General features: G+C 45.5%; 15 non-coding genes across 15 annotated transcripts; 11 read left to right on the forward strand and 4 right to left on the reverse strand.

The window, feature by feature from the left end:
• The first annotated feature begins 455 nt into the window (after positions 1-455).
• TRNAV-AAC lies at positions 456-528 on the forward strand. The gene has a single exon. It is a non-coding gene; the product is annotated as a tRNA-Val (tRNA).
• A 445-nt stretch (positions 529-973) lies between these two features.
• TRNAN-GUU lies at positions 974-1,047 on the reverse strand. The gene has a single exon. It is a non-coding gene; the product is annotated as a tRNA-Asn (tRNA).
• A 2,353-nt stretch (positions 1,048-3,400) lies between these two features.
• Positions 3,401-3,472, forward strand: TRNAD-GUC. The gene has a single exon. It is a non-coding gene; the product is annotated as a tRNA-Asp (tRNA).
• Positions 3,473-4,285: 813 nt separating this feature from the next.
• Positions 4,286-4,358, forward strand: TRNAV-AAC. The gene has a single exon. It is a non-coding gene; the product is annotated as a tRNA-Val (tRNA).
• Positions 4,359-8,105: 3,747 nt separating this feature from the next.
• Positions 8,106-8,178, forward strand: TRNAV-AAC. Its single transcript has one exon. It is a non-coding gene; the product is annotated as a tRNA-Val (tRNA).
• Positions 8,179-11,038: 2,860 nt separating this feature from the next.
• On the forward strand, positions 11,039-11,110 carry TRNAD-GUC. Its single transcript has one exon. It is a non-coding gene; the product is annotated as a tRNA-Asp (tRNA).
• Positions 11,111-11,928: 818 nt separating this feature from the next.
• TRNAV-AAC lies at positions 11,929-12,001 on the forward strand. Its single transcript has one exon. It is a non-coding gene; the product is annotated as a tRNA-Val (tRNA).
• A 2,864-nt stretch (positions 12,002-14,865) lies between these two features.
• Positions 14,866-14,937, forward strand: TRNAD-GUC. The gene has a single exon. It is a non-coding gene; the product is annotated as a tRNA-Asp (tRNA).
• An 815-nt stretch (positions 14,938-15,752) lies between these two features.
• TRNAV-AAC lies at positions 15,753-15,825 on the forward strand. Its single transcript has one exon. It is a non-coding gene; the product is annotated as a tRNA-Val (tRNA).
• A 445-nt stretch (positions 15,826-16,270) lies between these two features.
• On the reverse strand, positions 16,271-16,344 carry TRNAN-GUU. The gene has a single exon. It is a non-coding gene; the product is annotated as a tRNA-Asn (tRNA).
• Positions 16,345-18,682: 2,338 nt separating this feature from the next.
• On the forward strand, positions 18,683-18,754 carry TRNAD-GUC. Its single transcript has one exon. It is a non-coding gene; the product is annotated as a tRNA-Asp (tRNA).
• Positions 18,755-19,563: 809 nt separating this feature from the next.
• Positions 19,564-19,636, forward strand: TRNAV-AAC. Its single transcript has one exon. It is a non-coding gene; the product is annotated as a tRNA-Val (tRNA).
• A 447-nt stretch (positions 19,637-20,083) lies between these two features.
• Positions 20,084-20,157, reverse strand: TRNAN-GUU. The gene has a single exon. It is a non-coding gene; the product is annotated as a tRNA-Asn (tRNA).
• A 3,229-nt stretch (positions 20,158-23,386) lies between these two features.
• TRNAV-AAC lies at positions 23,387-23,459 on the forward strand. The gene has a single exon. It is a non-coding gene; the product is annotated as a tRNA-Val (tRNA).
• Positions 23,460-23,904: 445 nt separating this feature from the next.
• Positions 23,905-23,978, reverse strand: TRNAN-GUU. Its single transcript has one exon. It is a non-coding gene; the product is annotated as a tRNA-Asn (tRNA).
• Between the last annotated feature and the right edge of the window lie 127 nt (positions 23,979-24,105).

Genomic DNA, 24,105 nt, shown 5'->3' on the forward strand with positions numbered 1-24,105 from the left:
GGCCTAGTATAAGGGGCAAGGTGTAGCTCAGCAACTTGAAAGATTGCAGTTTTCGACATAGTTCTCTTACCGGGTCTCTCACTCGGTGACCTCGCTAAATAAGTTGCTCACACTGTTCAGCACACTTTAAATATATTCATTAATTACTGCAAATATCATGCGTTCTGTTTATTTCGCAGCGTGCTACACTTCTAACACGTGGAAACTAACTTCGAGCTATTTGTCGCATAAGTTTGAGTCGAGGAAATCATGGCTGCAAAGAGTCAGTAGACCAGCGCATACCCACGCGTGTGCGTGCGTGTGTGTGCACACATATAAACGTATCTACCTATCTGCCTCTCCATCTATAGCAATAGCTATATGTACGTATACGTAGACAGACAGCTAGCTAGCTAGCTGGCTGGCTAGCTAGCTAGAGACAGAGTGAGATGTCTAGGAGAGGAGGCGAGCCAGCAGGTTCTGTAGTGTAGTGGTTATCACGTCTGCTTAACACGCAGAAGGTCCTGGGTTCGATCCCCAGTGGAACCATTATGCTAGTGCAAGATAAGAGAATTGGGGTAGGCGTGATGAAGCGTAACAGATTCGATTCCAGTAACCCCATCCTTGGTTTGAGATACCTTTAAATGTGCTCTTGATTGCTTCAGATAAAACTGCTTCAGTTGAGAAAATCCTGCTCTGCTGTGCGACAGTATATCAGTTGTCGTACGGATTGCAAGGGCACAGAAACAATTGCCAACGTTTTTTAGATTACGTTTGAAATGTGTTTAAATGCACAGATGCTAAGTATTTTAAAATAAAACCGCAGCTCTTTTAGTAACATCTTTACAGGTTGGTAGGTGGCCACAAGGCCTCTGGCAGGTCGATCGCTAGGGAGCCTGACCCGGTTTCCTCAGTACCCCAAAGTAAGTACGGCCTGGAAGATCAGTTTTATTAACGGGTCAGCACCTGAGGTCTCTGCAGTAGCAAGAAGCAGCGTCCCTGGGTGGGCTTGAACCACCAACCTTTCGGTTAACAGCCGAACACGCTAACCGATTGCGCCACAGAGACATAGGACCACCATCTGCAGAAGTACAGCAAAAAGGGGAAACCTCTCCGTCGCACTACAAACTCAAACGCCAGAGATTTAACGGTGTAAAATACCGTCATCCCCTTGGAGATATTATGAATAAGCTTTGTGTTAATACAATGGGAAAAATGTCTGATGAGCCTTGTATATTATGTCTCCACAAAAACAAGTGAAGAGGTATTACGGTAAGACTAACGCATCATTTTGCAAACTGCGCACAGACTGCAACACGGTAGAATTGTGCACTGACACTTTGCAGAGTATTGCGGGTGCGCAGTTTGGGTTTTCCAGCAGGTTGGGTTTGCAGAGATTGAGTGAGTTAATGCAGCCATAGATGGCTGTCACCTTTGGTGGGTAAAATATGGCACGCAGCAGGTGAGAAGATGTGCTGGGTATTGATTGGAAAGGAACATGTAAGGCAGAGAAGGAGCAAATGCAGTTAAAGTAGAAGTGCCAGTAGAGCGTGCAGGTGCTTGCTTTCTTGGAGAGTTGACTATATCTCAGGTGGCACAGGACATCAGCTAAGCCAGTATAGCTGGCGTGCAATGGTGCTGTGAGCACCCCAGGCTTGACATGCCCCGCTACACTCTGACTTGCCCTGTAGCAGTGTTGTCTTAGCCGGTAAGGAGTCGCGAAGCCACATTAGAAAAGAAGGAAAGACCGAAGACAACTGCATGGATGGAAATAAAAATGAAAGAACTACGAATCTATCCCAGGCCGTTGGTAAATAATCCTCAGAAGAAAGGTCTATCTTTGTTGGACACTCTGCGATAATCAATATTATATCTCTGATAACAGATCTGTTAATTCTATATTTAACAACATACAGCGTATACAACTGAAAGTCGAGCTGTTGTAAATATGGTATACGGTTGTTAGAAATGATAGTTAGAAATACTGTGTAAATGCTATCTTAATGGAAAATGAAAACATATCTGAGGGAGAAAAGAAAAAAAAAGAAAGAGGCGTGAGAGCAGAAACTGAAAGTGGCATGAACGGATGGGCAGGAGAGACAATAGCTCAAGAAAGTGGCTGACAGGGGCTGTCCGCACTGGCTCGCCCTCACTGGGAACAGATATACTTCGGGCAAGATCGCCTGATGTAGAGCATCCCCTCCAGTAGAGTCGTGGGGACAAAGGATGAAGTACTGCAGGACAAAACACCATAAGTGGGCAGGCTGACATGCGTAAGAAACCTGGATTTTAAAATTCTAAGACAGCCCGAGCAAAAGTTTCAGAGAGTGACCCCGAGCTAAAGCATGGCTTTATGGGTATGCTAATCAGGTGATGGGTGACATTTCATTTTTATAGCCTTTTTTGTCAGTTCTCTAATTAAAAAGAGATCCACCGCTGCACAGATGTGATACCTGAGCAGAAGGGGCAATCTGTTTATTCGACAAACTGAAAGGAGTAACCACGGAAATCCAAACTTGTTTTACCAGCTCATTAGCATGACCAGAATGCCATGGTTTACCATGTATTTTTTCCCACTTGCGATTCCTTCTTTGTCACGAGCTGGATTTGGAAACGGACGGTGTCGTTTCTCAGCACAGATGTCATCACACTCCTTCATTTTCGAAACGTAGCTCAGTTTTGCGGTCGCTGTAATCTTAATAAACTCCTCTTGTCTTATCAAAGGAGGTCCAGCAACTGCAGCCCCCCCCCCCCACCCTGAGTTGTTTGGGGTTTCTGATTTTTTTTCACCCTCCCTTTTATGACAGCTATGTGCCTGTAGTTTTCCTAGTATCAGTCACGTCCTGGTGGGTGGCATCTCTTCCTTGTCAAGACAAGGTGCTTCTTATGTCTTTCATATAGATTGCCATCCTTTCTCATCTAGTCTTTCTTACGTCTTCCTCTTTGGCCGGCATCTCACGTGGTCAGCAGTTTGCATCCTGACGTCACACGTCCTAGAACTCAATGTTACATTCTTCTCGGCCACTTCGTGAGTATCAGAAGCACTTAAGACACGGAGGGAGCAGCTTCAGAGACAAGAAACTCCCTTCAGTTAGAACATTCGTTCATTCAGTTGAAGGCCGAGAGACTCCCCGAATTCAAAACATTTGTTTCCCCCTCTTTTGGCTGATAGCTCACTTTCAGTCCAGCGTCGAGGGTGAGCTTCAAGTGCGACAACTCTTCCCCACATGTAACTACGAATAATTAATTCGCTCACAGATTGCCCCACTTTATTCATTCAAAGGAAAATGAGCTATGTAGTTTAAGGCTGCTCATTTCAAAATACCATTTGAAGTACAGTAGAGAAAATGATGGCAGTAACCTTAAGTGTGTTAACCCTATGGACTTGTCTGCCGTCGGACAGGGTCGAGTGCAAGCGGCTTCCTCGTTAGTATAGTGGTGAGTATCCCCGCCTGTCACGCGGGAGACCGGGGTTCGATTCCCCGACGGGGAGCACATAGCTTTTTTTTGGTCTGTCTGTCATCAGAGCACTGGATCATGCCTGTGTACTATTAACAACCTATTAATAGTTATATCGATTATTCATTTCTGTGGTACGTGGTTCGATTCTGACAAAACTCATTTAGTGACTGCGTTAGATGGAGTGAGTGACTTAACCAGACTCACCAATGGGGCATTCTTGTTTGATTTGACTCCTTAACAGTCCCCTTGACTGCAGGCCTAGTAACTAGCTGTCAGCCCGTTGCCACGAGCTTCCTGCTTTCTATCACTGCTTTTCAGCAGTGAGTACAGCACTGATTTCCAGATGGTCAGCCCCTACCTGTAGTGCTGAAGCTCAACCTGGTGTCGGGCCTAGTATAAGGGGCAAGGTGTAGCTCAGCAACTTGAAAGATTGCAGTTTTCGACATAGTTCTCTTACGGGTCTCTCACTTTCGGTGACCTCGCTAAATAAGTTGCTCACACTGTTCAGCACACTTTAAATATATTCATTAATTACTGCAAATATCATGCGTTCTGTTTATTTATGGCGTGCTACACTTCTAACACGTGGAAACTAACTTGAGCTATTTGTCGCATAAGTTTGAGTCGAGGAAATCATGGCTGCAAAGAGTCAGTAGACCAGCGCATACCGCAGCGTGTGCGTGCGTGCATGTGTGTGCACACATATAAGCGTATCTACCTATCTGCCTCTCCATCTATAGCAATAGCTATATATGCGTATCGTAGACAGACAGCTAGCTAGCTAGCTGGCTGGCTAGCTAGCTAGAGACAGAGTGAGATGTCTAGGAGAGGAGGCGAGCCAGCAGGTTCTGTAGTGTAGTGGTTATCACGTCTGCTTAACACGCAGAAGGTCCTGGGTTCGATCCCCAGTGGAACCATTATGCTAGTGCAAGATAAGAGAATTGGGGTAGGCGTGATGAAGCGTAACAGATTCGATTCCAGTAACCCCATCCTTGGTTTGAGATACCTTTAAATGTGCTCTTGATTGCTTCAGATAAAACTGCTTCAGTTGAGAAAATCCTGCTCTGCTGTGCGACAGTATATCAGTTGTCGTACGGATTGCAAGGGCACAGAAACAATTGCCACCGTTTTTTAGATTACGTTCGAAATGTGTTTAAATGCACAGATGCTAAGTATTTTAAAATAAAACCGCAGCTCTTTTAGTAACATCTTTACAGGTTGGTAGGTGGCCACAAGGCCTCTGGCAGGTCGATCGCTAGGGAGCCTGACCCGGTTTCCTCAGTACCCCAAAGTAAGTACGGCCTGGAAGATCAGTTTTATTAACGGGTCAGCACCTGAGGTCTCTGCAGTAGCAAGAAGCAGCGTCCCTGGGTGGGCTTGAACCACCAACCTTTCGGTTAACAGGGCAAGCAGCTAACCGATTGCGCCACAGAGACATAGGACCACCATCTGCAGAAGTACAGCAAAAAGGGGAAACCTCTCCGTCGCACTACAAACTCAAACGCCAGAGATTTAACCGGTGTAAAATACCGTCATCCCCTTGGAGATATTATGAATAAGCTTTGTGTTAATACAATGGGAAAAATGTCTGATGAGCCTTGTATATTATGTCTCCACAAAAACAAGTGAAGAGGTATTACGGTAAGACTAACGCATCATTTTGCAAACTGCGCACAGACTGCAACACGGTAGAATTGTGCACTGACACTTTGCAGAGTATTGCGGGTGCGCAGTTTGGGTTTTCCAGCAGGTTGGGTTTGCAGAGATTGAGTGAGTTAATGCAGCCATAGATGGCTGTCACCTTTTGGTGGGTAAAATATGGCACGCAGCAGGTGAGAAGATGTGCTGGGTATTGATTGGAAAGGAACATGTAAGGCAGAGAAGGAGCAAATGCAGTTAAAGTAGAAGTGCCAGTAGAGCGTGCAGGTGCTTGCTTTCTTCGAGAGTTGACTATATCTCAGGTGGCACAGGACATCAGCTAAGCCAGTATAGCTGGCGTGCAATGGTGCTGTGAGCACCCCAGGCTTGACATGCCCCGCTACACTCTGACTTGCCTTGTAGCAGTGTTGTCTTAGCCGGTAAGGAGTCGCGAAGCCACATTAGAAAAGAAGGAAAGACCGAAGACAACTGCATGGATGGAAATAAAAATGAAAGAACTACGAATCTATCCCAGGCCGTTGGTAAATAATCCTCAGAAGAAAGGTCTATCTTTGTTGGACACTCTGCGATAATCAATATTATATCTCTGATAACTGATCTGTTAATTCTATATTTAACAACATACAGCGTATGCAACTGAAAGTCGAGCTGTTGTAAATATGGTATACGGTTGTTAGAAATGATAGTTAGAAATACTGTGTAAATGCTATCTTAATGGAAAATGAAAACATATCTGAGGGAGAAAAGAAAAAAAAGAGGCGTGAGAGCAGAAACTGAAAGTGGCATGAACGGATGGGCAGGAGAGACAATAGCTCAAGAAAGTGTCTGACAGGGGCTGTCCGCACTGGCTCGCCCTCACTGGGAACAGATATACTTCTGGCAAGATGGCCTGATGTAGAGCATCCCCTCCAGTAGAGTCGTGGGGACAAAGGATGAAGTACTGCAGGACAAAACACCATAAGTGGGCAGGCTGACATGCGTAAGAAACCTGGATTTTAAAATTCTAAGACAGCCCGAGCAAAAGTTTCAGAGAGTGACCCCGAGCTAAAGCATGGCTTTATGGGTATGCTAATCAGGTGATGGGTGACATTTCATTTTTATAGCCTTTTTTGTCAGTTCTCTAATTAAAAAGAGATCCACCGCTGCACAGATGTGATACCTGAGCAGAAGGGGCAATCTGTTTATTCGACAAACTGAAAGGAGTAACCACGGAAATCAAACTTGTTTTACCAGCTCATTAGCATGACCAGAATGCCATGGTTTACCATGTATTTTTTCCCACTTGCGATTCCTTCTTTGTCACGAGCTGGATTTGGAAACGGACGGTGTCGTTTCTCAGCACAGATGTCATCACACTCCTTCATTTTCGAAACGTAGCTCAGTTTTGCGGTCGCTGTAATCTTAATAAACTCCTCTTGTCTTATCAAAGGAGGTCCAGCAACTGCAGCCCCATCCTGAGTTGTTTGGGGTTTCTGATTTTTTTTCACCCTCCCTTTTATGTCAGCTATGTGCCTGTAGTTTTCCTAGTATCAGTCACGTCCTGGTGGGTGGCATCTCTTCCTTGTCAAGACAAGGTGCTTCTTATGTCTTTCATATAGATTGCCATCCGTTCTGATCTAGTCTTTCTTACGTCTTCCTCTTTGGCCGGCATCTCACGTGGTCAGCAGTTTGCATCCTGGCGTCACACGTCCTAGAACTCAATGTTACATTCTTCTCGGCCACTTCCTGAGTATCAGAAGCACTTAAGACACGGAGGGAGCAGCTTCAGAGACAAGAAACTCCCTTCAGTTAGAACATTCGTTCATTCAGTTGAAGGCCGAGACTCCCTGAATTCAAAACATTTGTTTCCCCCTCTTTTGGCTGATAGCTCACTTTCAGTCCAGCGTCGAGGGTGAGCTTCAAGTGCGACAACTCTTCCCCACATGTAACTACGAATAATTAATTCGCTCACAGATTGCCCCACTTTATTCATTCAAAGGAAAATGAGCTATGTAGTTTAAGGCTGCTCATTTCAAAATACCATTTGAAGTACAGTAGAAAATGATGGCAGTAACCTTAAGTGTGTTAACCCTATGGACTTGTCTGCCGTCGGACGGGGTCGAGTGCAAGTGGCTTCCTCGTTAGTATAGTGGTGAGTATCCGCGCCTGTCACGCGGGAGACCGGGGTTCGATTCCCCGACAGGGAGCACATAGCTTCTTTTTGGTCTGTCTGTCATCAGAGCACTGGATCATGCCTGTGAACTATTAACAACCTATTAATAGTTATATCGACTATTCATTTCTGTAGTACGTGGTTCGATTCTGACAAAACTCATTTAGTGACTGCGTTAGATGGAGTGAGTGACTTAACCAGACTCACCAATGGGGCATTCTTGTTTGGTTTGACTCCTTAACAGTCCCCTTGACTGCAGGCCTAGTAACTAGCTGTCAGCCCGTTGCCACGAGCTTCCTGCTTTCTATCACTGCTTTTCAGCAGTGAGTACAGCACCTGATTTCCAGATGGTCAGCCCCTACCTGTAGTGCTGAAGCTCAACCTGGTGTCGGGCCTAGTATAAGGGGCAAGGTGTAGCTCAGCAACTTGAAAGATTGCAGTTTTCGACATAGTTCTCTTACCGGGTCTCTCACTCGGTGACCTCGCTAAATAAGTTGCTCACACTGTTCAGCACACTTTAAATATATTCATTAATTACTGCAAATATCGTGCGTTCTGTTTATTTATTGGCGTGCTACACTTCTAACACGTGGAAACTAACTTGAGCTATTTGTCGCATAAGTTTGAGTCGAGGAAATCATGGCTGCAAAGAGTCAGTAGACCAGCGCATACCCACGCGTGTGCGTGCGTGCATGTGTGTGTGTGCACACATATAAACGTATCTACCTAGCTGCCTCTCCATCTATAGCAATAGCTATATGTACGTATACGTAGACAGACAGCTAGCTAGCTAGCTGGCTGGCTAGCTAGCTAGAGACAGAGTGAGATGTCTAGGAGAGGAGGCGAGCCAGCAGGTTCTGTAGTGTAGTGGTTATCACGTCTGCTTAACACGCAGAAGGTCCTGGGTTCGATCCCCAGTGGAACCATTATGCTAGTGCAAGATAAGAGAATTGGGGTAGGCGTGATGAAGCGTAACAGATTCGATTCCAGTAACCCCATCCTTGGTTTGAGATACCTTTAAATGTGCTCTTGATTGCTTCAGATAAAACTGCTTCAGTTGAGAAAATCCTGCTCTGCTGTGCGACAGTATATCAGTTGTCGTACGGATTGCAAGGGCACAGAAACAATTGCCACCGTTTTTTAGATTACGTTCGAAATGTGTTTAAATGCACAGATGCTAAGTATTTTAAAATAAAACCGCAGCTCTTTTAGTAACATCTTTACAGGTTGGTAGGTGGCCACAAGGCCTCTGGCAGGTCGATCGCTAGGGAGCCTGACCCGGTTTCCTCAGTGCCCCAAAGTAAGTACGGCCTGGAAGATCAGTTTTATTAACGGGTCAGCACCTGAGGTCTCTGCAGTAGCAAGAAGCAGCGTCCCTGGGTGGGCTTGAACCACCAACCTTTCGGTTAACAGCGAGCAGCTAACCGATTGCGCCACAGAGACATAGGACCACCATCTGCAGAAGTACAGCAAAAAGGGGAAACCTCTCCGTCGCACTACAAACTCAAACGCCAGAGATTTAACCGGTGTAAAATACCGTCATCCCCTTGGAGATATTATGAATAAGCTTTGTGTTAATACAATGGGAAAAATGTCTGATGAGCCTTGTATATTATGTCTCCATAAAAACAAGTGAAGAGGTATTACGGTAAGACTAACGCATCATTTTGCAAACTGCGCACAGACTGCAACACGGTAGAATTGTGCACTGACACTTTGCAGAGTATTGCGGGTGCGCAGTTTGGGTTTTCCAGCAGGTTGGGTTTGCAGAGATTGAGTGAGTTAATGCAGCCATAGATGGCTGTCACCTTTTGGTGGGTAAAATATGGCACGCAGCAGGTGAGAAGATGTGCTGGGTATTGATTGGAAAGGAACATGTAAGGCAGAGAAGGAGCAAATGCAGTTAAAGTAGAAGTGCCAGTAGAGCGTGCAGGTGCTTGCTTTCTTCGAGAGTTGACTATATCTCAGGTGGCACAGGACATCAGCTAAGCCAGTATAGCTGGCGTGCAATGGTGCTGTGAGCACCCCAGGCTTGACATGCCCCGCTACACTCTGACTTGCCTTGTAGCAGTGTTGTCTTAGCCGGTAAGGAGTCGCGAAGCCACATTAGAAAAGAAGGAAAGACCGAAGACAACTGCATGGATGGAAATAAAAATGAAAGAACTACGAATCTATCCCAGGCCGTTGGTAAATAATCCTCAGAAGAAAGGTCTATCTTTGTTGGACACTCTGCGATAATCACTATTATATCTCTGATAACTGATCTGTTAATTCTATATTTAACAACATACAGCGTATACAACTGAAAGTGGAGCTGTTGTAAATATGGTATATAGTTGTTAGAAATGATACTTAAAAATACTGTGTAAATGCTATCTTAATGGAAAATGAAAAGATATCTGAGGGACAAGAGACAAAAAAGAGGCGTGAGAGCAGAAACTAAAAGTGGCATGAACGGATGGGCAGGAGAGACAATAGCTCAAGAAAGTGGCTGACAGGGGCTGTCCGCACTGGCTCGCCCTCACTGGGAACAGATATACTTCTGGCAAGATGGCCTGATGTAGAGCATCCCCTCCAGTAGAGTCGTGGGGACAAAGGATGAAGTACTGCAGGACAAAACACCATAAGTGGGCAGGCTGACATGCGTAAGAAACCTGGATTTTAAAATTCTAAGACAGCCCGAGGAAAAGTTTCAGAGAGTGACCCCGAGCTAAAGCATGGCTTTATGGGTATGCTAATCAGGTGATGGGTGACATTTCATTTTTATAGCCTTTTTTGTCAGTTCTCTAATTAAAAAGAGATCCACCGCTGCACAGATGTGATACCTGAGCAGAAGGGGCAATCTGTTTATTCGACAAACTGAAAGGAGTAACCACGGAAATCCAAACTTGTTTTACCAGCTCATTAGCATGACCAGAATGCCATGGTTTACCATGTATTTTTTCCCACTTGCGATTCCTTCTTTGTCACGAGCTGGATTTGGAAACGGACGGTGTCGTTTCTCAGCACAGATGTCATCACACTCCTTCATTTTCGAAACGTAGCTCAGTTTTGCGGTCGCTGTAATCTTAATAAACTCCTCTTGTCTTATCAAAGGAGGTCCAGCAACTGCAGCCCCCCCCCCGAGTTGTTTGGGGTTTCTGATTTTTTCTCACCCTCCCTTTTATGTCAGCTATGTGCCTGTAGTTTTCCTAGTATCAGTCACGTCCTGGTGGGTGGCATCTCTTCCTTGTCAAGACAAGGTGCTTCTTATGTCTTTCATATAGATTGCCATCCGTTGTGATCTAGTCTTTCTTACGTCTTCCTCTTTGGTCGGCATCTCACGTGGTCAGCAGTTTGCATCCTGACGTCACACGTCCTAGAACTCAATGTTACATTCTTCTCGGCCACTTCCTGAGTATCAGAAGCACTTAAGACACGGAGGGAGCAGCTTCAGAGACAAGAAACTCCCTTCAGTTAGAACATTCGTTCATTCAGTTGAAGGCCGAGAGACTCCCCGAATTCAAAACATTTGTTTCCCCCTCTTTTGGCTGATAGCTCACTTTCAGTCCAGCGTCGAGGGTGAGCTTCAAGTGCGACAACTCTTCCCCACATGTAACTACGAATAATTAATTCGCTCACAGATTGCCCCACTTTATTCATTCAAAGGAAAATGAGCTATGTAGTTTAAGGCTGCTCATTTCAAAATACCATTTGAAGTACAGTAGAGAAAATGATGGCAGTAACCTTAAGTGTGTTAACCCTATGGACTTGTCTGCCGTCGGACAGGGTCGAGTGCAAGTGGCTTCCTCGTTAGTATAGTGGTGAGTATCCCCGCCTGTCACGCGGGAGACCGGGGTTCGATTCCCCGACGGGGAGCACATAGCTTCTTTTTGGTCTGTCTGTCATCAGAGCACTGGATCATGCCTGTGTACTATTAACAACCTATTAATAGTTATATCGACTATTCATTTCTGTGGTACGTGGTTCGATTCTGACAAAACTCATTTAGTGACTGCGTTAGATGGAGTGAGTGACTTAACCAGACTCACCAATGGGGCATTCTTGTTTGGTTTGACTCCTTAACAGTCCCCTTGACTGCAGGCCTAGTAACTAGCTGTCAGCCCGTTGCCACGAGCTTCCTGCTTTCTATCACTGCTTTTCAGCAGTGAGTACAGCACCGATTTCCAGATGGTCAGCCCCTACCTGTAGTGCTGAAGCTCAACCTGGTGTCGGGCCTAGTATAAGGGGCAAGGTGTAGCTCAGCAACTTGAAAGATTGCAGTTTTCGACATAGTTCTCTTACGGGTCTCTCACTTTCGGTGACCTCGCTAAATAAGTTGCTCACACTGTTCAGCACACTTTAAATATATTCATTAATTACTGCAAATATCATGCGTTCTGTTTATTTACTTGCAGCGTGCTACACTTCTAACACGTGGAAACTAACTTGAGCTATTTGTCGCATAAGTTTGAGTCGAGGAAATCATGGCTGCAAAGAGTCAGTAGACCAGCGCATACCCGCAGCGTGTGCGTGCGTGCATGTGTGTGCACACATATAAGCGTATCTACCTATCTGCCTCTCCATCTATAGCAATAGCTATATATGCGTATCGTAGACAGACAGCTAGCTAGCTAGCTGGCTGGCTAGCTAACTAGAGACAGAGTGAGATGTCTAGGAGAGGAGGCGAGCCAGCAGGTTCTGTAGTGTAGTGGTTATCACGTCTGCTTAACACGCAGAAGGTCCTGGGTTCGATCCCCAGTGGAACCATTATGCTAGTGCAAGATAAGAGAATTGGGGTAGGCGTGATGAAGCGTAACAGATTCGATTCCAGTAACCCCATCCTTGGTTTGAGATACCTTTAAATGTGCTCTTGATTGCTTCAGATAAAACTGCTTCAGTTGAGAAAATCCTGCTCTGCTGTGCGACAGTATATCAGTTGTCGTACGGATTGCAAGGGCACAGAAACAATTGCCAACGTTTTTTAGATTACGTTTGAAATGTGTTTAAATGCACAGATGCTAAGTATTTTAAAATAAAACCGCAGCTCTTTTAGTAACATCTTTACAGGTTGGTAGGTGGCCACAAGGCCTCTGGCAGGTCGATCGCTAGGGAGCCTGACCCGGTTTCCTCAGTACCCCAAAGTAAGTACGGCCTGGAAGATCAGTTTTATTAACGGGTCAGCACCTGAGGTCTCTGCAGTAGCAAGAAGCAGCGTCCCTGGGTGGGCTTGAACCACCAACCTTTCGGTTAACAGCGAGCAGCTAACCGATTGCGCCACAGAGACATAGGACCACCATCTGCAGAAGTACAGCAAAAAGGGGAAACCTCTCCGTCGCACTACAAACTCAAACGCCAGAGATTTAACCGGTGTAAAATACCGTCATCCCCTTGGAGATATTATGAATAAGCTTTGTGTTAATACAATGGGAAAAATGTCTGATGAGCCTTGTATATTATGTCTCCATAAAAACAAGTGAAGAGGTATTACGGTAAGACTAACGCATCATTTTGCAAACTGCGCACAGACTGCAACACGGTAGAATTGTGCACTGACACTTTGCAGAGTATTGCGGGTGCGCAGTTTGGGTTTTCCAGCAGGTTGGGTTTGCAGAGATTGAGTGAGTTAATGCAGCCATAGATGGCTGTCACCTTTTGGTGGGTAAAATATGGCACGCAGCAGGTGAGAAGATGTGCTGGGTATTGATTGGAAAGGAACATGTAAGGCAGAGAAGGAGCAAATGCAGTTAAAGTAGAAGTGCCAGTAGAGCGTGCAGGTGCTTGCTTTCTTTGAGAGTTGACTATATCTCAGGTGGCACAGGACATCAGCTAAGCCAGTATAGCTGGCGTGCAATGGTGCTGTGAGCACCCCAGGCTTGACATGCCCCGCTACACTCTGACTTGCCTTGTAGCAGTGTTGTCTTAGCCGGTAAGGAGTCGCGAGGCCACATTAGAAAAGAAGGAAAGAGCGAAGACAACTGCATGGATGGAAATAAAAATCAAAGAACTACGAATCTATCCCAGGCCGTTGGTAAATAATCCTCAGAAGAAAGGTCTATCTTTGTTGGACACTCTGCGATAATCAATATTATATCTCTGATAACTGATCTGTTAATTCGATATTTAACAACACACAGCGTATGCAACTGAAAGTCGAGCTGTTGTAAATATGGTATACGGTTGTTAGAAATGATAGTTAGAAATACTGTGTAAATGCTATCTTAATGGAAAATGAAAACATATCTGAGGGAGAAAAGAAAAAAAAAGAAAGAGGCGTGAGAGCAGAAACTGAAAGTGGCATGAACGGATGGGCAGGAGGGACAATAGCTCAAGAAAGTGGCTGACAGGGGCTGTCCGCACTGGCTCGCCCTCACTGGGAACAGATATACTTCTGGCAAGATGGCCTGATGTAGAGCATCCCCTCCAGTAGAGTCGTGGGGACAAAGGATGAAGTACTGCAGGACAAAACACCATAAGTGGGCAGGCTGACATGCGTAAGAAACCTGGATTTTAAAATTCTAAGACAGCCCGAGGAAAAGTTTCAGAGAGTGACCCCGAGCTAAAGCATGGCTTTATGGGTATGCTAATCAGGTGATGGGTGACATTTCATTATATAGCCTTTTTTGTCAGTTCTCTAATTAAAAAGAGATCCACCGCTGCACAGATGTGATACCTGAGCAGAAGGGGCAATCTGTTTATTCGACAAACTGAAAGGAGTAACCACGGAAATCCAAACTTGTTTTACCAGCTCATTAGCATGACCAGAATGCCATGGTTTACCATGTATTTTTTCCCACTTGCCATTCTTTCTTTGTCACGAGCTGGATTTGGAAACGGACGGTGTCGTTTCTCAGCACAGATGTCATCACACTCCTTCATTTTCGGAACGCAGCTGAGTTGTGCGGTCGCTGTAATATTAATAAACTCCTCTTGTCTTATCAAAGGAGGTCCAGCAACCACAGCCCCATCCTGAGTTGTTTGGGGTTTCTGATTTTTTTTCACCCTCCCTTTTATGTCAGCTATGTGCCTGTAGTTTTCCTAGTATCAGTCACGTCCTGGTGGGTGGCATCTCTTCCTTGTCAAGACAAGGTGCTTCTTATGTCTTTCATATAGATTGCCATCCGTTCTGATCTAGTCTTTCTTACGTCTTCCTCTTTGGCCGGCATCTCACGTGGTCAGCAGTTTGCATCCTGACGTCACACGTCCTAGAACTCAATGTTACATTCTTCTCGGCCACTTCCTGAGTATCAGAAGCACTTAAGACACGGAGGGAGCAGCTTCAGAGACAAGAAACTCCCTTCAGTTAGAACATTCGTTCATTCAGTTGAAGGCCGAGAGACTCCCCGAATTCAAAACATTTGTTTCCCCCTCTTTTGGCTGATAGCTCACTTTCAGTCCAGCGTCGAGGGTGAGCTTCAAGTGCGACAACTCTTCCCCACATGTAACTACGAATAATTAATTCGCTCACAGATTGCCCCACTTTATTCATTCAAAGGAAAATGAGCTATGTAGTTTAAGGCTGCTCGTTTCAAAATACCATTTGAAGTACCAGTAGAGAAAATGATGGCAGTAACCTTAAGTGTGTTAACCCTATGGACTTGTCTGCCGTCGGACGGGGTCGAGTGCAAGTGGCTTCCTCGTTAGTATAGTGGTGAGTATCCCCGCCTGTCACGCGGGAGACCGGGGTTCGATTCCCCGACGGGGAGCACATAGCTTCTTTTTGGTCTGTCTGTCATCAGAGCACTGGATCAAGCCTGTGAACTATTAACAACCTATTAATAGTTATATCGACTATTCATTTCTGTGGTACGTGGTTCGATTCTGACAAAACTCCTTTAGTGACTGCGTTAGATGGAGCGAGTGACTTAACCAGACTCACCAATGGGGCATTCTTGTTTGGTTTGACTCCTTAACAGTCCCCTTGACTGCAGGCCTAGTAACTAGCTGTCAGCCCGTTGCCACGAGCTTCCTGCTTTCTATCACTGCTTTTCAGCAGTGAGTACAGCACCGATTTCCAGATAGTCAGCCCCTACCTGTAGTGCTGAAGCTCAACCTGGTGTCGGGCCTAGTAAAAGGGGCAAGGTGTAGCTCAGCAACTTGAAAGATTGCAGTTTTCGACATAGTTCTCTTACCGGGTCTCTCACTCGGTGACCTCGCTAAATAAGTTGCTCACACTGTTCAGCACACTTTAAATATATTCATTAATTACTGCAAATATCATGCGTTCTGTTCATTTCGCAGCGTGCTACACTTCTAACACGTGGAAACTAACTTCGAGCTATTTGTCGCATAAGTTTGAGTCGAGGAAATCATGGCTGCAAAGAGTCAGTAGACCAGCGCATACCCACGCGTGTGCGTGCGTGCGTGTGTGTGCACACATATAAACGTATCTACCTATCTGCCTCTCCATCTATAGCAATAGCTATATGTACGTATACGTAGACAGACAGCTAGCTAGCTAGCTGGCTGGCTAGCTAGCTAGAGACAGAGTGAGATGTCTAGGAGAGGAGGCGAGCCAGCAGGTTCTGTAGTGTAGTGGTTATCACGTCTGCTTAACACGCAGAAGGTCCTGGGTTCGATCCCCAGTGGAACCATTATGCTAGTGCAAGATAAGAGAATTGGGGTAGGCGTGATGAAGCGTAACAGATTCGATTCCAGTAACCCCATCCTTGGTTTGAGATACCTTTAAATGTGCTCTTGATTGCTTCAGATAAAACTGCTTCAGTTGAGAAAATCCTGCTCTGCTGTGCGACAGTATATCAGTTGTCGTACGGATTGCAAGGGCACAGAAACAATTGCCAACGTCTTTTAGATTACGTTCGAAATGTGTTTAAATGCACAGATGCTAAGTATTTTAAAATAAAACCGCAGCTCTTTTAGTAACATCTTTACAGGTTGGTAGGTGGCCACAAGGCCTCTGGCAGGTCGATCGCTAGGGAGCCTGACCCGGTTTCCTCAGCACCCCAAAGTAAGTACGGCCTGGAAGATCAGTTTTATTAACGGGTCAGCACCTGAGGTCTCTGCAGTAGCAAGAAGCAGCGTCCCTGGGTGGGCTTGAACCACCAACCTTTCGGTTAACAGCCGAACGCGCTAACCGATTGCGCCACAGAGACATAGGATCACCTTCTGCAAAAGTACAGCAAAAAGGGGAAACCTCTCCGTCGCACTACAAACTCAAACGCCAGAGATTTAACCGGTGTAAAATACCGTCATCCCCTTGGAGATATTATGAATAAGCTTTGTGTTAATACAATGGGAAAAATGTCTGATGAGCCTTGTATATTATGTCTCCATAAAAACAAGTGAAGAGGTATTACGGGAAGACTAACGCATCATTTTGCAAACTGCGCACAGACTGCAACACGGTAGAATTGTGCACTGACACTTTGCAGAGTATTGCGGGTGCGCAGTTTGGGTTTTCCAGCAGGTTGGGTTTGCAGAGATTGAGTGAGTTAATGCAGCCATAGATGGCTGTCACCTTTTGGTGGGTAAAATATGGCACGCAGCGGGTGAGAAGATGTGCTGGGTATTGATTGGAAAGGAACATGTAAGGCAGAGAAGGAGCAAATGCAGTTAAAGTAGAAGTGCCAGTAGAGCGTGCAGGTGCTTGCTTTCTTTGAGAGTTGACTATATCTCAGGTGGCACAGGACATCAGCTAAGCCGGTATAGCTGGCGTGCAATGGTGCTGTGAGCACCCCAGGCTTGACATGCCCCGCTACACTCAGACTTGCCTTGTAGCAGTGTTGTCTTAGCCGTTAAGGAGTCAGAAGGCCACATTAGAAAAGAAGGAAAGACCGAAGACAACTGCATGGATGGAAATAAAAATCAAAGAACTACGAATCTATCCCAGGCCGTCGGTAAATAATCCTCAGAAGAAAGGTCTATCTTTGTTGGACACTCTGCGATAATCACTATTATATCTCTGATAACTGATCTGTTAATTCTATATTTAACAACATACAGCGTATACAACTGAAAGTGGAGCTGTTGTAAATATGGTATATAGTTGTTAGAAATGATACTTAAAAATACTGTGCAAATGGTATCTCAATGGAAAATGAAAAAAACATCTGAGGGAGAAAAGAAAGAAGCGTGAGAGCAGAAACTGAAGTGGCATAAACGGATGGGCAGGAGGGACAATAGCTGAAGAAAGTGGCTGATAGGGGCTGTCCGCACTGGCTCGCCCTCACTGGGAACAGATATACTTCTGGCAAGATGGCCTGATGTAGAGCATCCCCTCCAGTAGAGTCGTGGGGACAAAGGGTGAAGTACTGCAGGACAAAACACCATAAGTGGGCAGGCTGACATGCGTAAGAAACCTGGATTTTAAAATTCTAAGACAGCCCGAGGAAAAGTTTCAGAGAGTGACCCCGAGCTAAAGCATGGCTTTATGGGTATGCTAATCAGGTGATGGGTGACATTTCATTTTTATAGCCTATTTTGTCAGTTCTCTAATTAAAAGAGATCCACCGCTGCACAGATGTGATACCTGAGCAGAAGGGGCAATCTGTTTATTCGACAAACTGAAAGGAGTAACCACGGAAATCCAAACTTGTTTTACCAGCTCATTAGCATGACCAGAATGCCGTGGTTTACCATGTATTTTTTCCCACTTGCCATTCTTTCTTTGTCACGAGCTGGATTTGGAAACGGACGGTGTCGTTTCTCAGCACAGATGTCATCACACTCCTTCACTTTGAAGCGTAGCTGAGTTTTTCGGTCGCTGTAATCTTAATAAACTCCTCTTGTCTTATCAAAGGAGGTCCAGCAACCACAGCCCCCCCCCCCGAGTTGTTTGGGGTTTCTGATTTTTTCTCACCCTCCCTTTTATGTCAGCTATGTGCCTGTAGTTTTCCTAGTATCAGTCACGTCCTGGTGGGTGGCATCTCTTCCTTGTCAAGACAAGGTGCTTCTTATGTCTTTCATATAGATTGCCATCCGTTCTGATCTAGTCTTTCTTACGTCTTCCTCTTTGGCCGGCATCTCACGTGGTCAGCAGTTTGCATCCTGACGTCACACGTCCTAGAACTCAATGTTACATTCTTCTCGGCCACTTCCTGAGTATCAGAAGCACTTAAGACACGGAGGGAGCAGCTTCAGAGACAAGAAACTCCCTTCAGTTAGAACATTCGTTCATTCAGTTGAAGGCCGAGAGACTCCCCGAATTCAAAACATTTGTTTCCCCCTCTTTTGGCTGATAGCTCACTTTCAGTCCAGCGTCGAGGGTGAGCTTCAAGTGCGACAACTCTTCCCCACATGTAACTACGAATAATTAATTCGCTCACAGATTGCCCCACTTTATTCATTCAAAGGAAAATGAGCTATGTAGTTTAAGGCTGCTCGTTTCAAAATACCATTTGAAGTACCAGTAGAGAAAATGATGGCAGTAACCTTAAGTGTGTTAACCCTATGGACTTGTCTGCCGTCGGACGGGGTCGAGTGCAAGTGGCTTCCTCGTTAGTATAGTGGTGAGTATCCCCGCCTGTCACGCGGGAGACCGGGGTTCGATTCCCCGACGGGGAGCACATAGCTTCTTTTGTTCTGTCTGTCATCAGAGCACTGGATCAAGCCTGTGAACTATTAACAACCTATTAATAGTTATATCGACTTTTCATTTCTGTGGTACGTGGTTCGATTCTGACAAAACTCCTTTAGTGACTGCGTTAGATGGAGCGAGTGACTTAACCAGACTCACCAATGGGGCATTCTTGTTTGGTTTGACTCCTTAACAGTCCCCTTGACTGCAGGCCTAGTAACTAGCTGTCAGCCCGTTGCCACGAGCTTCCTGCTTTCTATCACTGCTTTTCAGCAGTGAGTACAGCACCGATTTCCAGATAGTCAGCCCCTACCTGTAGTGCTGAAGCTCAACCTGGTGTCGGGCCTAGTATAAGGGGCAAGGTGTAGCTCAGCAACTTGAAAGATTGCAGTTTTCGACATAGTTCTCTTAGCGGGTCTCTCACTCGGTGACCTCGCTAAATAAGTTGCTCACACTGTTCAGCACACTTTAAATATATTCATTAATTACTGCAAATATCATGCGTTCTGTTCATTTACTGGCGTGCTACACTTCTAACACGTGGAAACTAACTTGAGCTATTTGTCGCATAAGTTTGAGTCGAGGAAATCATGGCTGCAAAGAGTCAGTAGACCAGCGCATACCGCAGCGTGTGCGTGCGTGTGTGTGCACACATATAAGCGTATCTACCTATCTGCCTCTCCATCTATAGCAATAGCTATATGTACGTATACGTAGACAGACAGCTAGCTAGCTAGCTGGCTGGCTAGCTAGCGAGAGACAGAGTGAGATGTCTAAGAGAGGAGACGAGCAAGCAGGTTCTGTAGTGTAGTGGTTATCACGTCTGCTTAACACGCAGAAGGTCCTGGGTTCGATCCCCAGTGGAACCATTATGCGAGTGCAAGATAAGAGAATTGGGGTAGGCGTGATGAAGCATAACAGATTCGATTCCAGTAACCCGATCCTTGGTTTGAGATACCTTTAAATGTGCTCTTGATTGCTTCAGATAAAACTGCTTCAATTGAGAAAATCCTGCTCTGCTGTGCGACAGTATATATCAGTTGTCGTACGGATTGCAAGGGCACAGAAACAATTGCCAACGTTTTTTAGATTACGTTTGAAATGTGTTTAAATGCACAGATGCTAAGTATTTTCAAATAAAACCGCAGCTCTTTTAGTAACATCTTTACAGGTTGGTAGGTGGCCACAAGGCCTCTGGCAGGCCGATCACTAGGGAGCCTGACCCGGTTTCCTCAGTGCCCCAAAGTAAGTACGGCCTGAAAGATTAGTTTTATTAATGGGTCAGCACTTGAGGTCTCTGCAGTAGCAAGAAGCAGCGTCCCCGGGTGGGCTTGAACCACCAACCTTTCGGTTAACAGCCGAATGCGCTAACCGATTGCGCCACAGAGACATAGGACCACCTTCTGCAAAAGTACAGCAAAAAGGGGAAACCTCTCCATCGCACTACAAACTCAAACGCCAGAGATTTAACCGGTGTAAAATACCGTCATCCCCTTGGAGATATTATGAATAAGCTTTGTGTTAATACAATGGGAAAAATGTCTGATGAGCCTTGTATATTATGTCTCCATAAAAACAAGTGAAGAGGTATTACGGTAAGACTAACGCATCATTTTGCAAACTGCACACAGACTGCAACACGGTAGAATTGTGCACTGACACTTTGCAGAGTATTGCGGGTGCGCAGTTTGGGTTTTCCAGCAGGTTGGGTTTGCAGAGATTGAGTGAGTTAATGCAGCCATAGATGGCTGTCACCTTTTGGTGGGTAAAATATGGCACGCAGCAGGTGAGAAGATGTGCTGGGTATTGATTGGAAAGGAACATGTAAGGCAGAGAAGGAGCAAATGCAGTTAAAGTAGAAGTGCCAGTAGAGCGTGCAGGTGCTTGCTTTCTTTGAGAGTTGACTATATCTCAGGTGGCACAGGACATCAGCTAAGCCGGTATAGCTGGCGTGCAATGGTGCTGTGAGCACCCCAGGCTTGACATGGCGCGCTACACTCAGACTTGCCTTGTAGCAGTGTTGTCTTAGCCGGTAAGGAGTCGCGAGGCCACATTAGAAAAGAAGGAAAGACCGAAGACAACTGCATGGATGGAAATAAAAATCAAAGAACTACGAATCTATCCCAGGCCGTCGGTAAATAATCCTCAGAAGAAAGGTCTATCTTTGTTGGACACTCTGCGATAATCACTATTATATCTCTGATAACTGATCTGTTAATTCTATATTTAACAACATACAGCGTATACAACTGAAAGTCGAGCTGTTGTAAATATGGTATATAGTTGTTAGAAATGATACTTAAAAATACTGTGCAAATGGTATCTCAATGGAAAATGAAAAAAACATCTGAGGGAGAAAAGAAAGAGGCATGAGAGCAGAAACTGAAGTGGCATGAACGGATGGGCAGGAGGGACAATAGCTGAAGAAAGTGGCTGACAGGGGCTGTCCGCACTGGCTCGCCCTCACTGGGAACAGATATACTTCTGGCAAGATGGCCTGATGTAGAGCATCCCCTCCAGTAGAGTCGTGGGGACAAAGGATGAAGTACTGCAGGACAAAACACCATAAGTGGGCAGGCTGACATGCGTAAGAAACCTGGATTTTAAAATTCTAAGACAGCCCGAGGAAAAGTTTCAGAGAGTGACCCCGAGCTAAAGCATGGCTTTATGGGTATGCTAATCAGGTGATGGGTGACATTTCATCTTTATAGCCTTTTTTTGTCAGTTCTCTAATTAAAAAGAGATCCACCGCTGCACAGATGTGATACCTGAGCAGAAGGGGCAATCTGTTTATTCGACAAACTGAAAGGAGTAACCACGGAAATCCAAACTTGTTTTACCAGCTCATTAGCATGACCAGAATGCCGTGGTTTACCATGTATTTTTTCCCACTTGCCATTCTTTCTTTGTCACGAGCTGGATTTGGAAACGGACGGTGTCGTTTCTCAGCACAGATGTCATCACACTCCTTCATTTTGAAACGTAGCTGAGTTTTTCGGTCGCTGTAACCTTAATAACCTCCTGTTGTCTTATCAAAGGAGGTCCAGCAACCACAGCCCCCCCCCCCGAGTTGTTTGGGGTTTCTGATTTTTTCTCACCCTCCCTTTTATGTCAGCTATGTGCCTGTAGTTTTCCTAGTATCAGTCACGTCCTGGTGGGTGGCATCTCTTCCTTGTCAAGGCAAGGTGCTTCTTATGTCTTTCATATAGATTGCCATCCGTTGTGATCTAGTCTTTCTTACGTCTTCCTCTTTGGCCGGCATCTCACGTGGTCAGCAGTTTGCATCCTGACGTCACACGTCCTAGAACTCAATGTTACATTCTTCTCGGCCACTTCCTGAGTATCAGAAGCACTTAAGACACGGAGGGAGCAGCTTCAGAGACAAGAAACTCCCTTCAGTTAGAACATTCGTTCATTCAGTTGAAGGCCGAGAGACTCCCCGAATTCAAAACATTTGTTTCCCCCTCTTTTGGCTGATAGCTCACTTTCAGTCCAGCGTCGAGGGTGAGCTTCAAGTGCGACAACTCTTCCCCACATGTAACTACGAATAATTAATTCGCTCACAGATTGCCCCACTTTATTCATTCAAAGGAAAATGAGCTATGTAGTTTAAGGCTGCTCGTTTCAAAATACCATTTGAAGTACCAGTAGAGAAAATGATGGCAGTAACCTTAAGTGTGTTAACCCTATGGACTTGTTTGATGTCGGACGGGGTCGAGTGCAAGTGGCTTCCTCGTTAGTATAGTGGTGAGTATCCCCACCTGTCACGCAGGAGACCGGGGTTCGATTCCCCGACAGCGAGCACATAGCTTCTTTTTGGTCTGTCTGTCATCAGAGCACTGGATCAAGCCTGTGAACTATTAACAACCTATTAATAGTTATATCGACTATTCATTTCTGTGGTACGTGGTTCGATTCTGACAAAACTCCTTTAGTGACTGCGTTAGATGGAGCGAGTGACTTAACCAGACTCACCAATGGGGCATTCTTGTTTGGTTTGACTCCTTAACAGTCCCCTTGACTGCAGGCCTAGTAACTAGCTGTCAGCCCGTTGCCACGAGCTTCCTGCTTTCTATCACTGCTTTTCAGCAGTGAGTACAGCACCGATTTCCAGATAGTCAGCCCCTACCTGTAGTGCTGAAGCTCAACCTGGTGTCGGGCCTAGTAAAAGGGGCAAGGTGTAGCTCAGCAACTTGAAAGATTGCAGTTTTCGACATAGTTCTCTTACCGGGTCTCTCACTCGGTGACCTCGCTAAATAAGTTGCTCACACTGTTCAGCACACTTTAAATATATTCATTAATTACTGCAAATATCATGCGTTCTGTTCATTTCGCAGCGTGCTACACTTCTAACACGTGGAAACTGACTTCGAGCTATTTGTCGCATAAGTTTGAGTCGAGGAAATCATGGCTGCAAAGAGTCAGTAGACCAGCGCATACCCACGCGTGTGCGTGCGTGCATGTGTGTGTGCACACATATAAACGTATCTACCTATCTGCCTCTCCATCTATAGCAATAGCTATATGTACGTATACGTAGACAGACAGCTAGCTAGCTAGCTGGCTGGCTAGCTAGCTAGAGACAGAGTGAGATGTCTAGGAGAGGAGGCGAGCCAGCAGGTTCTGTAGTGTAGTGGTTATCACGTCTGCTTAACACGCAGAAGGTCCTGGGTTCGATCCCCAGTGGAACCATTATGCTAGTGCAAGATAAGAGAATTGGGGTAGGCGTGATGAAGCATAACAGATTCGATTCCAGTAACCCCATCCTTGGTTTGAGATACCTTTAAATGTGCTCTTGATTGCTTCAGATAAAACTGCTTCAATTGAGAAAATCCTGCTCTGCTGTGCGACAGTATATCAGTTGTCGTACGGATTGCAAGGGCACAGAAACAATTGCCAACGTTTTTTAGATTACGTTTGAAATGTGTTTAAATGCACAGATGCTAAGTATTTTCAAATAAAACCGCAGCTCTTTTAGTAACATCTTTACAGGTTGGTAGGTGGCCACAAGGCCTCTGGCAGGTCGATCACTAGGGAGCCTGACCCGGTTTGCTCAGTGCCCCAAAACAAGGACGGCCTGGAAGATCAGTTTTATTAACGGGTCAGCACCTGAGGTCTCTGCAGTAGCAAGAAGCAGCGTCCCTGGGTGGGCTTGAACCACCAACCTTTCGGTTAACAGCCGAACGCGCTAACCGATTGCGCCACAGAGACATAGGACCACCTTCTGCAAAAGTACAGCAAAAAGGGGAAACCTCTCCATCGCACTACAAACTCAAACGCCAGAGATTTAACCGGTGTAAAATACCGTCATCCCCTTGGAGATATTATGAATAAGCTT

Source organism: Protopterus annectens, chromosome 2.part1, assembly GCF_019279795.1.
Source record: "Protopterus annectens isolate FY-2018-M chromosome 2.part1, PAN1.0, whole genome shotgun sequence".
Taxonomy (NCBI): Eukaryota; Metazoa; Chordata; order Ceratodontiformes; family Protopteridae; genus Protopterus; species Protopterus annectens.